The sequence below is a fragment of the Pongo abelii genome, chromosome 1, assembly GCF_028885655.2.
Source record: "Pongo abelii isolate AG06213 chromosome 1, NHGRI_mPonAbe1-v2.0_pri, whole genome shotgun sequence".
Classification (NCBI taxonomy): domain Eukaryota; kingdom Metazoa; phylum Chordata; class Mammalia; order Primates; family Hominidae; genus Pongo; species Pongo abelii.
The window spans coordinates 148,979,604-148,995,270 of record NC_071985.2 but is presented as its reverse complement, the minus strand read 5'-3'; the positions used below and the strand labels follow the sequence as shown (position 1 = coordinate 148,995,270).

The following is a 15,667-nucleotide window of genomic DNA, read 5'->3' as shown; positions in this document are numbered from 1 at the left end:
CCCTTACACCTTATACCTTGTGCTCAGGACTTCTGCTCAGACCTAAGCAGAGGTCCCAAATTCTTGCTCTCACCTTTGTGAATTCCCCAAATTAGAGTGCAAAAGTCAGCTCACAGCCGTGCCTTGCAATATCAGGACCCTGAAGCTGGAGACCTGGGAATCTGATATAAGAGGATAGAATAAGCTGAAATTTGAAGGAGATAGATATGTGTGTTGTGGGTGAGGGAATGCTGAGGTTTATAGCTGAAGTCCACAAATACAACACTGGAACCAGAAAGTAGTCTATCACATATTCTCCTTCTCTGACTATAAACTCTTACTCACTCTCACCAAGCCTGTTCTCCAACTTAGTCTCTTCTCTCCTCAGTAACACCAACTGCCTGCCTTTCTCCCAGTCTCCATGATTTAATCAGTCTTTAGTCTAATCAAAAGAAGTTGCTTGAAAGACTATAATCTGAGAAGCCACAGACAAGATTGGGTGTTATGAATTACTAATATGCAAATATTCTATAATCGACATGTAAGTATTCCAAATTGAACACAGGGAATTGATACAGTTTGGATATGGGTCCCTATCCAAATCTCATGTTGAATTTTATTCCCCAGTGTTGGAGGTGGGGGTGGGAAATATTTGAATCCTGGGGACATATTCATCATGAATGGCTTAACGCATCCCTTTGGTGATAAGTGAGCGCTCACTCTGAGTTCTCGCAAGATCTGGTCACTTAAGGTGTGTGGAACCACCCCCTCACTCTCTCTCTTGCTCCTGCTTTCTGCTATGTGACGTGCCCGCTCCCCCTTCCCCTTCAACATGATTGGACGCTTCCTAAGGCCTCCCCAGAAGCAGATGCTGCCATGTTTCCAGTACAGCCTGCAGAACTGTGAGCCAATTACACCTCTTTTCTTATAAATTACCTAGTTTCAGGTATTTATTTATAGCAATGCAAGAATGGCCTAATATAAGAACTCAGTAGTTTCAAAACTTGCTTAAAATAGTGCAACTTCAAGACCTCATACCCTTTAACCCAGAAATTTTATTTCTGAGACTCTGTGCTAAGGAACTAATATTCAAAATACAAAAAAAGAGCATATGCACAAAGATGTTCATCACAGTGCTATTATTATCACCAATAATTGTTTATTATGATGTCATCAATAGTGACAATGAGGAACAATTAGGCAATGATAATACATCTACCAAATGGAAAATTATGTAGGCATTTTTAAGCCTGCTATTAGGCATTTTAAACCTAGTATTAAGCCCAATTGTAATTAAATGAAAACTAAAGTTATAGAATTTTAAATTTAAAAATAATATAAAAGTAATATAGATACCATAATTAAAACTACGCATGAAAAAAGTGGAAAGAAACATGTCAAAAATGAACAGTGATTGTCTTTAGTTGGCGAGATTATGAGGGTGTTTTTCTCCTTTTTATATTCTTATACTTTCCAAATTGTTCATAATTCTCTAATGGGGGCCAGAGCTAAAAGGCAAATTCCTTTGGAAGAGGAAAAATTGTACTTGCACAGAAAACTTTTTCTCAGTTTAGTTGACAAACCTTTTAGTACCCAGGAAACAGACCATTTCCTGGAAGGGGACTCGGGGCAATGGATATGGAGAATGTAAGAAAGAGAAATGATTAACAGATCAGAAACAGATCTCACTGTCTGACATTCAAGTTTCTTCATGATCTTTCACCATGTATCCAAACAGTAGATGAGCACTTCTTAGCTGAACCTTTATGTGGTATTCTCTTTGCCTATCAGAATCCTTCCAATCTCTGAGACTGATTTAATTCACTTCAACCCATGAAGACTTTCCTGATCCTCTGATCATCCAAGGCTCTACTATTTCTCCTTTCTCTTAAGGTATCGCTATAGAAGTTAGGTCTGTACCACCCTTTTCTGGTATTAAGCCAATTCTAAGTTATTTGTTAATTACTCATATGTAAGTAAAATTTCCCCTGCTAGACTTTAAGTTCCTTGAAGTGGGGAATTTAGATGGTTTGCAGACTGTAGTCATTGGACAAACAGAGAGGAGAGAGAGCAGTTCTAAAGCCAAGTTGGTATTATATTCATACTCTCAGTGATGTCATCTAAGTAAAATGTGCTGTCTCTGTTTTAAAATGCTGCTGCTGACCATCCATCACCAAGACACGCACTTTCCTTTTTTTTTTTTAATAGCAGTGGTATTGTATTTTTGCTTCTTCATTCATGCCAGTTCTGCTGTCCCCTTTAGGATTAAACAGATTGGATTGCAAGATGCCTTGCCAAGGTTCAGGATATAGGTTATAGCCATGTAAAGAACAAAATGAAATGACCTTTTAGGAATCAAACTCAAGACTCTTCACAAGACCCCATTTCTCATACTCTTGTTTGAACAACAAATATAAATTTGTGCCTCCATTTTATGTCCTTATTTAGGCAGTGGACTTTATCAATATCCCCATTAACTTGAAAAATAATTCTCCAATGCAAATGGTTCAATACTTTAGAAATGGCATACTAAGATGACTCTGTTCCTGCCTACCATCAATACTATGTGAGTATTTAGAGATAATGAGCATCTGTACTATAGCAACCTGCCTCTTGAGACATAAACAAGAGATGCATTTCTTAAGAAAAAATCCGTAAGTCGCTAATGAAAGCAAGTCAAAGGACCCATCAATGGGCGAAGAAAGACCTAGCATCCATTATTTTTACAGAAGGAGCATAGAAGGTCAATATAATTGTTGACTCTTAAGGGCTGGGTTACAACAAACTAATTCAGTTTCCCACTATATAAGAACTACATTTTACTACAACACTCATGTTTCTAAACTGACTAAGAGTCAAGGCTTGTCCAAATTCCGTGGCTTACTGAGTGGTCTTGAATCTTCTCTGAATTTTGTTCCTTAGTCTGTAAAATGGAGTTATCCCCTGTTATGCAATATCACAGAGTTGTAATGAATCAAGTAAAATTATCTTAGTATGGGTTCACCTGTCACCCTATTGTGGGGTGCAGTTCAGTCGCACACCTCATGAACTAAGTAACTATTATTACTGTAAATGTCTCCCTAACATTTAAGACAGAAAAAGATTTCCAGAGTTCTTCTTACTTTTTTAATCGACTTCTCCAACACTTGAGCATCCACCACATATCACTGCCAAAAATGTGCTGAACATCTCCTGTTATGACCTCACTCTCCTATGTAGTGTTGTTCACATATTTTTTGCCATATGCTTTCTAAGAAAATAGATTATTTTTCACATGATTCAAAGCATCTTTCTTTCATATTGAAGGAGCAATAATTCCTTATGCAGAAAGTTTACAGGTTGTTGTTGCTGTTGTTTGGGATTATTCCTCAATTAATTAATTCTATGTTTAATATCTAATAGGGCATATATATGTACACTTGGACACACTTCATTAATACAGTGGAAAATCCATGGACTATAGAGTCAGGAAAACCTATATTCGAATTCTTGTTCTGTGACCTTGAGAATGTAATTTAACTTCCCTGCTCCTCAGTTTCCACATTTGGTTCTGGATTATGATGATTTAATAAAATACGATATATAAAAGTAAGTGCCTAGGCTATGAAAGTATTATTTCCTACCTCTCCTAAATCTTTTCTTTCTATGCCAGGATCAATCAAACCCACCCAGAATACAAGGCAACTTTCATAGGGTATCTTTTACATCAGTCGAGGGAACGCTGCGATGTGATAAAAGTGGATGATGGCATGAGTCAGGCATCCAATAGAGCAAGACGTGGAGAAAGTGAGAGGTATCTACAAGGGCCCTAGACTTCACTCGCATGTGCGAAAATGGCATTAATCTGACACACTTTCAAGAATGCCCCGCATACTCGCGGAGGCTTATACCACGAGGTGGGAAAACGACGGAATTACAGAATAAACCAGCAGGGAGCCTCCTCGTTCACCCAACCCGACCCCGCCCGCCCGAGTCTCCCATCTGGAGCCTAAAAACTGAGCTGAGATCACAGCAACTGACCCCGTCCCCTCCGCCCTCTCCCTCCCCCATTCTGCCCAAACCTCTCAGGGCACGAATGGTGCTGAATCATTTGCATGAACGCAGCAGCTCCCCGTTCCGCGGCTCCCAGCGGGGACGGTGTCCCCAAGGCAGTGACAGTCCGGGGATGGGGGCCCGGAAAGAGGGCCAAGGCGGAGCCTTTGGGGGCGTGGGGACATGGAAGGAGGTCGGGGGAGGATGGCGGCAGCAGGTACTCACCAGGGTGAGGAAAGCCCAGCCCGGGTCCTCGCGTCCCCGCTGCGAGCGGTCCCCCAGGTGCTCCCGCGCCTCGCAGCTTCCCCGCGGGCGGCCGCCCCGACTCGGCAGCCTGCACTGGTGGTCCGGTGCTCTCCTCCGCCCGCCCACCGCCCGTGGCAGCCACGGCTCGGGACTCCGGTGCTCGACACGGAGCGCCTGGAACAGCTGTCGCTGCCCAAGCGGGTGGCGGCTACCGACGGGCCAGACCATTCGCCTGCTGCGGCCGGGGGTGCACTACGTGCCGAGAGGCGCGGGCGCCGGAGGCCGGCGACGGTTGGGAGGAACCAAGGACGCGGGGAATCCTCTGCTCCCTCGGAGTCAGGAGGTCTTGAGGACAGGAGGGATCAACGGAGGGGCCGCTGCCTCTTCTGGGGGTTTACTGAAGACACTGCTCGAGCTTTCCCGCGCCACACCCCCCCCCCCCGTTTGCCTTGGTCCCGCTCGGGGCTCCTTTAGAACGCGGCAAACAGAGGACTTAGCAACGCGAGCGCCTGGGCGGCGCCCCTCCTCAGAGATGCCAGAGGCGCTGGCCTGAGCGCCTCCTGCCACCTCCCTCTACCTCCTGGCCCTAGGCGCCCGATCCACCTGCCTGTCTGACCACAGACATCTTCCCACAAAACAGTGGAGCTTCTTGAATCTTTGAAGAGAGTCTAAAAATCTTTTATCTAAGCATCTTTGTGAAGCAAAGAATGAACGGGTATCAGAGGCCAGCTCGAAAGTTAGGAAATAAAATCAGGTGGGGCCCCATCCCGTAGATGCTGAGGGACAGCTCTGACCTAGAGTTCCTGCTAAGCAAATGTTGAACCACGGCAGTTGTAAAAAAAATGTAGATTTAGGAAGCCATTTCGAGATAAAGATTTACAGAAGATTATTGCAGAAATTAAAGAATATTTGAGGTTCATTGTTCACCATTTTAGAGTTGCGTGTCTTGAAAACGGGAAGGCAATCATGTCTTCTCATAAAATGAATTGTATAGAACTGGAAGAAGTCCTAACACATGAATTCCTTAGACTTTTGTGGTCCCTGCTTCTGTCACACCGGGTTCACACAGGTTCATTTCAGACCATGGTGAAGATCAGGACAAGTGTACAGTTTTCCCTGTAGAAAAAAAGAAAAGATAGAACCGAATTGGCAACTACCTATAAAATGTGATTAAAGGTAGGAAAAAAAAGGCCCTCTAAGTGCATCCCAAATAATATAAAATTTCACAATTTAAAGTTTTGTCCTTTGTTGAGTAAATCAACATAAATTCAGCACTTTCTATAGACCACTGTGCTGAGAATAGTCTCATTTTCATTTCTTCATTTATTCTTCTAAAAACTCCTGTGAGATTGGTAACCTGCAATAGATCACCATACAGCCTTGCCAGCAATGGGAACTGATCTGCTCAGTGAGGGCATCTTCTCATAAAGGACACTGGTGAGAAACTGGGCTCAGGGTTTGCCGTGCTGGGTTAGTCTCACGATCATAAGCGGCAGAGCAGACATTGCCACCTGGAGTTTTTGACTTGTCCCTTTCCCCAAGAATGCCTCTGAGAACAATATACATTAAACCGTGTCACATCTGTGATTGCAACTTGAATATGAGTCTGTTTATCCTTCATTTGTGAGAAGGGGTTTTAGAATGGAGAGGGGGCAGTTAGGTGTCCAGGGTAGACATCACCCTGAGGCAAGAAGAGTGATCAGAAAGAAGAAGCTGGACTTCACCCAGAACTAGCCGAACATCAGCGTCACAATACACTGTCAGGGTCACATGAGGGTGAAGAGGAATTCTCCACTGCCTTCTTGTTAATCATCTTTACATCATTATTTTCACTGTATTACACTTTACACTACACATACACTATTACTATATTACATGTTATCATTCTTCCATTCCTAGGAAAGGGCAAGAATTTTCAATAAACCTATTATCATGGGTCCTCATATACCTTATCAAAAAAAAATGTTAAGTAACAGAGGTATTAGCAACACTTAACACCACCTCAAGAAAGCTTTTTGAGAAATCAGGAATAAAATTAAATTGTTTCTGTAGGATATGATATTGTTACTATGTTAATGGTTGTTGTAAAGGTTCACACGTCAGCAGCAGCAAAACAGAAATCCCCAAAGTTCCATGTTGCCGAGGAGCTGGAGCATTGGGTCCCCAGTGGCCAGACTGGCCTCAGGCTCAGAAATGTGTGATTCTTCTCTCCATATGCAGTTGTTTCACTTTCAAAGGCAATAACAGGAACAGAACACAAGTAGATGAGGCGTCTTCTGAATTAGTGCTTTATGTCAGATGTTAGATGATAGGGATATAGAAAGGGATTTAGAACCTTATGATTTGTGGTGCTGATGGGCCAGTGACATCTGCAGCAATCTGTTTGTATAAGTTGACATTCTTGGAACATATGTTTCTGAATGAAGAAAGGGGAATTTTTGTGCTGGCAGCCTTGGGAAATTGTCAAAATAAGTGGAAGGAATGGTGTGATGCCTGCATTCCCTGCTTTCCTCAGAGTCCTCAAATGGTTTTGAGCCTGCTGTGGAAAGAACTTAGGGCCAGAAGCTAAATAATCATCTTCCCCACATATGACTTTGTGAAATTTAAGTTCTAAGAAGTACTACTTTAGGCCTGGTGACAAAGAACAGCAAGGAGCTGGCAAGAGAGCCATTCTCTCACCCAACCTGAAATAGACCTCCATACAGCCTTGCCAGCAATAGGAACTGATCTGCCCAGTGAGGGTATATTCTCATAAAGAACACTGGTGGCCAATACAGGGTCAAGGTAACTTAAGCAGGAGCCCAGAGCAGTAAAGCAGGAGTGGTATTATTCCTGAGCACCTGAAAGACACTGCTGAGGATTTCTTGCTGCAAATGATGGAGACTAGGGAGGCACTGCAGGGTCAAGGGAATGATTACTAAACTTAAGATGATTGTTAAACTTTATTTAGGGACCGATATTAACATGAACTCATTTGTATTCACAAACTAGCATGATCTGGGAACATTCCAATGATATTACTTTTTAAATGATACTAATAAGAAGAGAGCTAGAGAGAAAGAGAATACTTAATGCCTTTGATAAAACTGCGTTGTGAGCCACAAAATATTAAATCTTGATGCAAGATATTCAAGTACCTGCTATGTGTTGTTCTCTTACCAAAGCATGTGGTGACATTAACCTCTCAACTTACTCTTGCTGAAGAGAGTGTTTAATTATGTTGTTTCTGTTTGCGTTTAGTTAACACTTATTAAATCATTAGTGTTTGAGTGAGTAACTAGTATTATGTGAAGTAAGTACTATTATCACTCCCATTTTATAAATGAAGAAACTGAGAATTACAAGGCTGTATTAATTTGTCAAAGGTAGCACAATTGGAAAGAGACAAAGCTGGATTTCAAACACTAACCAATACATGACGTGAATATCAGCATACTTTTACTGTCTCCTGCTATAGAGAACAACATGTACATTGCATGTTTCTCTGCAGTAGAAAATCCATTTTTTATTTATTTTTAAAAACCTTTTTCAACTCTCATTTCTAAGAGGAAATGAGTCATTTCCCACAGAAGATTTAAACATTGGATACCCTTTTCTAGGTTTCTGTGCTCAGAAAAGAGACCCTGAATTTAAGAATAAGAAGTGAACCTTGTAACGTAAACTTGACCAGTGATGCCTAAAATTCTTGCTGCAAAATTATGATTGCAGGAACTCCTGCATGAGACTCTGGAAACTAGATTCCTGTGAAATTCTGTAGGTGGTTCTAATGTACAGCCAAGTTTGACCAGACCATACTGGACAAAAACAATATGGGGCCTACAAAAAAAACCTTCAGGCTTCTAGACTTAACTCCTTAATCCCACCTATTATTGAGAAGGAAATAAGAGGCTGGTATTTAAAACCTACTTTATGTAATTTTACATTTATCATATAAAATGTATTTATTAAAAGGTTTAGAATTTTTTCTCAGTGTTGTTTTTGTCATCCTCAACAAATCTTCAAAAAGCCCCAAATTTAAAATGATGCCCATTCAAAATTACTTTTATATATAGATATTGGACTTTAGGCCCTTTTTAATTATTATATGGCATTTTATATAAGACAAAAAGTCATATTGCATTAGACTTTTGTTATTAATTTTTGGAGAATTTACATGAAAGTAAGTCATTTCATCCAAGAAGATAATAAGCTTTTCTAGTTTATATTTTTTCATTTCCCAATCATATTTTTATAATTTTGCTTATATATGTTCTGTAACTTTCTTACCAAATTTGTACCAAATTTTTTATAACACTTGTATTCTGAATGAAATGTTCTTTCCATTTCCTTTTCTAGGGGCTTTTACCAGAACAGAGAGATGATGCTTTCTGTAATTTATTTTGTATTCATTCAGTGCACCAAATTATCTTGTTACTTGTTTTTTCATGAGTCCCTTGAATTTTCCAAGAAAACAGGCATATCAGCAATATCAAGAACTTTGTTTCTGGCTGGGCACAATGGCTTATGACGGTAATCCCAACACTTCGGAAGGCCAGCGTGAAAGGAACACTTGACCCCAGGAATTTGAGACCAGCCTGGGCAACATAAGGAGATCTGTCTCTACAAAAAATAAAAAATTAGCTGTGTGTGGTGGCACCAGCCTACAGTCCCAGCTACTCAGGAGGCCGATGTGGGAAGATCCCTTAGTCCGGGAGTTCAAGGCTGCAGTGAGCCTTGATCACGCCACTGTGCTCCACTCCGAGCAACAGAGTGAGACTGTTTATAAAATATATAAAAATATATATTTATTATAATTTATACCAGTTATTTTATTTATATTTGTTAGAATCACTAATGTAAGTGATTGTGGTGATGCCTGATTCCAGATTTTAAGTGAAAGATTTAATTTTTGTGATTTAGGATGATGTTCGCTATTGGGCTTTCCTTTATTATATAAGAAATTTTTTCTGATTCTATTTTGCTTAAAGTCACTTGACTTTTATCTGATGCCTTTCCACAACTTATTGATAATGGTTGGGCTTTTTCCCTTTAATTTTTAATGTAATCAATATGTAGCTAGACTTCCTGATATTGAACCGCCTTTTCTTTCCTCTAATAAAGCCTGTTTTTTCACGCCATGTTATTCTCGTGATTCATTCCTCTATTGTATTCTCTGTTATTTAAACATTTGGCAGCTATATTCAGAAATGAAATCAGCCTGTACTTTTAATTGTTGTTTTACTCCTTCTTAGGCTTTGGTACTCAAGTTAGTCTGGCTTCATGAAATTAACTGGAGAACTTTCCATTTTTTTCTAAGACTTACAATAGTTTAAATAATATTGGAATTATCCATTCTTTAATAGTTAGATTAAAAATTCAGCTGTGAATTCATCTGCCTGTGGCCTTCTTCAATAGCAGATCATTAATCACTTCTCCAATCTCTTCTGTAATAATTGGTCTATTCAAGTTTTTCACTTCTTCTGTGTCAGTTGTGATCATGTATATTTTCCTAGGAAAGTATTCACTTCTTCTAGGTTTTATTTTTCTAATGTGTTGCTAGAATCATCTTTAGTATTTACTTAGAATTCTTTTAATCTCTTTCCTGCTTTCACACAATTGATCATGTCTAATTTTGATCTTACTATCTTTTCCTTAGCAGGTTCACATGATGTTTATTTTGTCTTTTTAAGGAAGCAGTCTTTGAATTTATCATTCTTTTCTACCATTTTATCTATTTTAATAATTTCATTGTTGATGCCCTCTTCAGAGTTTCTTTTGTTTTGTTTTTGCTATTGTTGTTCTTACATGGACTCATTACTTACTTAATGCCTTTGTACTCACCTTTCTGCTTCCATAATTAAAGGCAACACATTTTCCTCTGAGTTCAGTTTTTGCTGTGTCCCATTATTTTTAGAGTGTTTGATTTGTCAATGTTTCTGGACATTTCTATATTCTTTAATTTCCTCTGTCATACAAGGTTTGTCTTATTATGTGCTTCTTCATTTCCAATTTATTTTACTGGACTGTGGTGAGAGGATGTAACCTGTAAGCTTTCTACTTCTTTGAATTTGGTTTTCCTTTCAGCTAAGCACATGATTTGTTTTGTAAAAGTTTTAGGGAACTATGAAATATATGTGTATGTGTGTGTGTGTGTGTGTGTGTGTGTATGTGGGTGGGGGTGTGTATATGTGGGTGGGGGTGTGTATATGTGTGTGTGTGTGTGTATGTGTGTATTCAAGGAATAAAATGTACTATATTAATATGTGCTCATGCCTGTAATCCCAACACTTTGAGAGGCCAAGGCAGGAGCATCCCTTGAGGCCAGGAGTTCAAAACTAACCTAAGCAACAAAGTGAGACCCTGTTTCAACAAAAAAATTGGCACACCTGTAGTCCCAGCTACTAGGGAGGCTGAGGTGGAAGGATCACTTGAGCCCAGAAGTTCGAGATTACAATGAACGACGATTGCACCACTGCACTGTCCAGGTGAAAGAGTGAGACCCTATCTCAAAAAGAAAGTGCCATAGTCTGAAAGTTTATGTTCCCAAAAAATTCATATGTTGAAACCTAATTATCAATGTGATTTTATTAGGAGGTGGGGCCATTGGAAGACGATTAGGTCATGAGGGCAGAGCCCTCATGAGTGAAATTAATGCCTTATAAAAGAGGCCCCAGCCAGCTACCCTGCCCTGCCCATCATGTGAGGACACTAGGGAGAAAGCATCATATATGAACCAGAAAGCAGGCCTTCACCAGACACTAAATCTGCGGGCACCTTGATCTTGAACTTTACAGCCCCAGAACTGTGTCTATGGTATTTTGTTATAGCAGCCTGAATGGGCTATGACAATGTTTCACATGTTAAGTTTAATAATTGTATTACTCACTTACTCTATGTTGTCTCCATAGCTTTTCTTTTTTGTCAAAATCATTTCATTTCTGGGAGAGATACACTGAAAAATCCAGAACAATTATTTTTATCATGTTCTTTAATTTCCTTTTTTTAATTTAAATAAAATGTCCCCTTGCAGTCCTAAAACTTTGGCTTATTTATTTAGTTTTTTAATTTTGTTTGCTAAAAACAGAATGTATAATCAATTTGATAATATCTTTCCTTATATTTCTTAGTGCTTTAACCTTCTATTCTGCATTGTTTGCTGTTAAAATTGCCTATGTTCATACTTTTCTGTGCTTTTTCGTTGTCTGGTTTGGTTCTTCTTTTATCTTCAGGCTCTTTTATTACTGTATTTTAGGTATGCATTTTTCAAAAAACATAAATCTACTTTTTTAAATAAAATCTTTTTTTAATAAGAGAGTGTCAGTCCAATCACATTTTGTGAAATGCCTGATATGTGTAACTTTATTCTTCCCATCTTACCTTGTACTTATTTATCTTATCATGTTGTTTTCCCTTTTACATTTCTTTATGATTGCCAGTCTGATCAAGTTTCATTAATTCCCTTTCTACTCATTTATCTGCAAGCTTGCTGGGATTTTTCCTTTTCATAAATTGTTATCTTCCCTTCCCTTGCTCTTATAATGAGATAGTATTACCAGACCATCATATGAAAGAAAGATATTATTTTCCTAATAGTTGTATTAGTCCGTTTTTATACTGCTATACAGTTTTCATACTGCTATAGAGAACTGCCCAAGACTGGGTAATTTACAAAGGAAAGAGTTTTAATTGACGCACAGTTCAGCATGGCTGGGGAGGCCTCAGGAAACTTACAATCATTGCAGAGGGGGAAGAAAAACGTCCTTCTTCACATGGCAGCAGCAAGGAAAAGTGCTGAGGGAAGGTGGGGGGAAAGCCCCTTATAAAACCATCAGATCTCATGAGAACTCACCCACTATCATAAGAAGAGCGTGGAGGTAACCGCCCTGATGATTCAGTTACCTCCCATGACTCATGGGAATTATGGGAACTACAAGATGAGATTTGGGTGGGCACACAAAGCCAAACCATATCACAGGTCCTATATTTCCCCTCTTTCCTCCATTTGAATAAGACAAGTCTTGTAGAATATTTTCACTTTCTTCCTTTTTCAGCATTCTTTCTCTCCTATCCTTCAGCTCTACTTCTCTCTTCATCATGTTCCATCTCTAAAGATTTCTATTCTGGTCTATTTACTGTTTAGTTCAGGCCTTTTCTTATGGATTTTCCTGTGATGAAATACTAAGTAATAAACTCTTTCTTGTGTATCTATGAATATTTTTATTTTATGTTGAGAGGTGAATGATATCCCGTCCAGGTACTGAATCCTTTGGTTAGGGTCCAATTCTCAAACTATAGATTCTAGTTAATTTTTATTTCTAGCTTCCATTATTACAAATGTGAAATCTGATGCAAGTCTAATACTTTCTTATTATAGATAATTTGTTCTTACTGCTTGAAACTTGTGAGTTTTTCCCTATATCTTTAACATTCAAGAATTTTACCACAAGGGCCAGGTATGGTAGCTAACACCTGTACACTCAACATTTTGGGAGGCCTAGGTGGGAGGATCACTTGAGGCCAGGAGTTCAAGACTAGCCTGGGCAACATAGTGAGACCCTGTCTCTAAAAAGAGAGAGAGGGAGAGAGAGAGGAGAATTTCACCACACTTAGGTCTTAAACTAGGGAATTTTCTTCTGGTTATTTTAAATTATTGTCTTTTGAAATTTAAAACATGCTATCATTTCTTTTTGAGGTTCTTTTGCCTTATGCTTTGAAGTATTTCTCAGACCTTGATCTTTCAGACCTTTAGTTGAGACTTCTATAGAGACTATCCTGTCCTTTAGTTCTTTTTGTGAATTTTTTATTTGGGAAGCCATGTTTTCAGTTTCAGAAAGAATTATTTATGCTACTCTTTAATCATAATTCAAGTTGTCACTATCCCCTTTAACTCTAACAGTTCTTTCTTTGCTCTGATTACTGCCTCTGAGCCATCGGACAGGTTAGTTTTCTACATCAGTTCATTGGAGCTCAGATGCTTAATGACAAGAATCTCACTGTCAGTGAAAGATAAAGCCCTCTCCACCTACAGTTGAAAGCAGAGAGGCCACCAGACCCTGCTCCAGGTCTTGAAGGAAACTCTCCTACTCTCAAGTCTCCTGGTACTCTCAGAGCCTCAGAAACAGGAAGATCCAGTCTTCCTGCACAGTTCTTTCTTGGCCTTGTGTAAAAGGTATGGAGATCTGAGCCAACATTGTCTTCTATCCAAAGATCTACAGATCTCTAACCACCGAGCATTCCCTAGGCTCCAGTGCTCTTTGTCCTCACTAAGTCCCTGATATTGTTCTTTGCCCATCCTTTGGGAGACAAAGCACTGGACTAGGTTTCCTCTGCTAGAATCCCAACAGAGCCTGAGACTTCACTTCTACCCAGTTGCACATGGAAGCCAGCTGCCACTAGACTTCTGAGAGACAGACACCTTAGAGCTGAGGATGAAGGGAGCTGTGTTTGTGTCAACATATGACCTGATCTCCCTTAGGTCTAACTGTGTTTTTCTATACTCAAATTAGCTTTTATTTGAATCTCCCACTCCACCAGGCCATGAAGATTTAGTCTCAGTCAATTCAAAATCTTCCCATATTTACCCCAGATCGTGATTCTATGGTTCTTACGTGATGGATGCTGAGATGTAGAGGCAGAAGTAGACATCTAATCTGCATCATCTATTTTACTACCTACATAGAGCCAGGCTGTCTGTATTAGTTATTATTGCATGTTGCATGCTCTAACATCTATTTTCATCTTATAAAAAAGATACATAAAGAATAACGAAGAGCTCTAGGTAGTCCATGCTTTGAAGATAATTTGGGCTTGTCTGGAAGATTAATGTCTGCCAAGAATATATCTGAATAAGAGTCTGAGGAGTTTCCCAGTAAAAAAGAATTCATTCTAAGGGAGAAAAGGGCAGGCACACAAATTTGTTTCAATAACCATGACTTCGTGCCAGAAGGGAGGGATGATTCGAATAGAGTTGGATATCTATTGCTCACAATGTCCTCCAACCCAGCTCCCAGGCTTAAGTCCTGGGAAGATGTTAGTCCAGCAACACTAAAGAGCCTGTTTTATTGGAAACTCAGTAAGACACGGAAAGCACAAAACACCTGGAAACTCCATGACCAAGATGGGTGAGTCTTTTTGTTTAATTTTTGGGTTGTTGCTGTTTATTTGTTCTAATTTCAGCTGTTCCCATTTCTGTGAGCAGTAACTTATCATTGACATTAGCAGTACCAGCAAACTAGGGGAGAAGTGACACAGGAGGCAGCAGCAGACTCTGATTTCCTGGAATTTCAAGCAGAGGGGAAACTTATCATCCTCCATGGTGACCAAGCGTCCTGAGTTGAGCAACTCCCCACCAGCCCCATTCCTCTCCCTGAAATAACTAGAGAACATGCTAAGTGGAACTCAAGGAATCTCAGAAGATACAGAAAGAACCACGGTTAACTACTTGTAGTTACTGTGTCTCCATTTACCTCCAACAGCTGAAGTTTGAGGAAACATAATTTTATAATCAGAATCCGACCATGAAGGAAACTGGGTTCCATAAGAAATCAGTAGTTGGACCAAGATTAAACTAATTCATCTAGCTCATAACCCATAATGTTATTTATGGAAGGAAAGACTCAAACCACAAACAAAGCACATGAAATAGGCAAACCCTTAAATATTTGTTCTACTGATCACGGCTCTATGATTTTTATGGCACAATGTGAGGACTACACAATTGTTAGCCCCTCAGGAAAGAGTGATCTTTGGTCTTCTGCATGGCTCCCATACTCAGCTGATATGATCTGAAGAAGGAACATGGCTCTTCTTATCCATTGCAATCTTCACTTTTTCAGTCTTTCAGGGATGTGGCTTAAGGCTTTCTGTTTGTTGCCCCCAGCAATGGATACCCTCTTTTTATAACTGTAATTTGCAAGTCTGATTATTTTAAGAGTGAGACTAAAATTTCTGGTTGATAATTATAGTAAGTCAATGTGTGTTAATAACAGGACTCAGTACATCAAATTTATCTTCATAAAAAAATGTAAGCAATTAAACCTAAATCACCCACAGAAGCTGCGGACTTGGTAGATTATTATAGTAAAATAGCTAAGAATAATAGTTATTTTTTACTGAGATTTCAGTAAGCACAATACTCTGTACAAAATACTTCGTTTAATTCTCATTAGAAGATCATATTACATCCATCTTATAGATAAGGAAAATGAAATTTTCAATTTATCCAACAACTTCCTCAGGTTACAAAGCAAAGTGAGATTCAAAACTCAATTTGTCTAAATCCAGTTCTTTCTGATTTCTGGCTTCTCATCCTCATTAAGGAAGAGAAACCAGTATAGTTCATCACATTTGTGGACTCAAGTATCCCAGACATACAATATTTCATCCTCAGGCCAATTCCTTAGGAAAATCATTCCATTTGCCAAGAAAATAA

At 39.3% G+C, this 15,667-nt stretch overlaps 1 protein-coding gene across 3 annotated transcripts in view; it reads right to left on the bottom strand.

The window, feature by feature from the left end:
* Positions 1-5,849, bottom strand: part of TTLL7 (tubulin tyrosine ligase like 7) — a 129,337-nt gene extending 123,488 nt beyond the window's left edge. For 2 of the 3 annotated variants that reach the window (XM_024234439.3, XM_024234456.3), the window contains exon 1: positions 4,237-5,849. The gene's annotated coding sequence lies outside the window, so the exon portion shown is untranslated. The remainder of the gene's footprint in view (positions 1-4,236) is intronic. The other variant, XM_024234446.3, reaches the window with a different exon arrangement.
* Between the last annotated feature and the right edge of the window lie 9,818 nt (positions 5,850-15,667).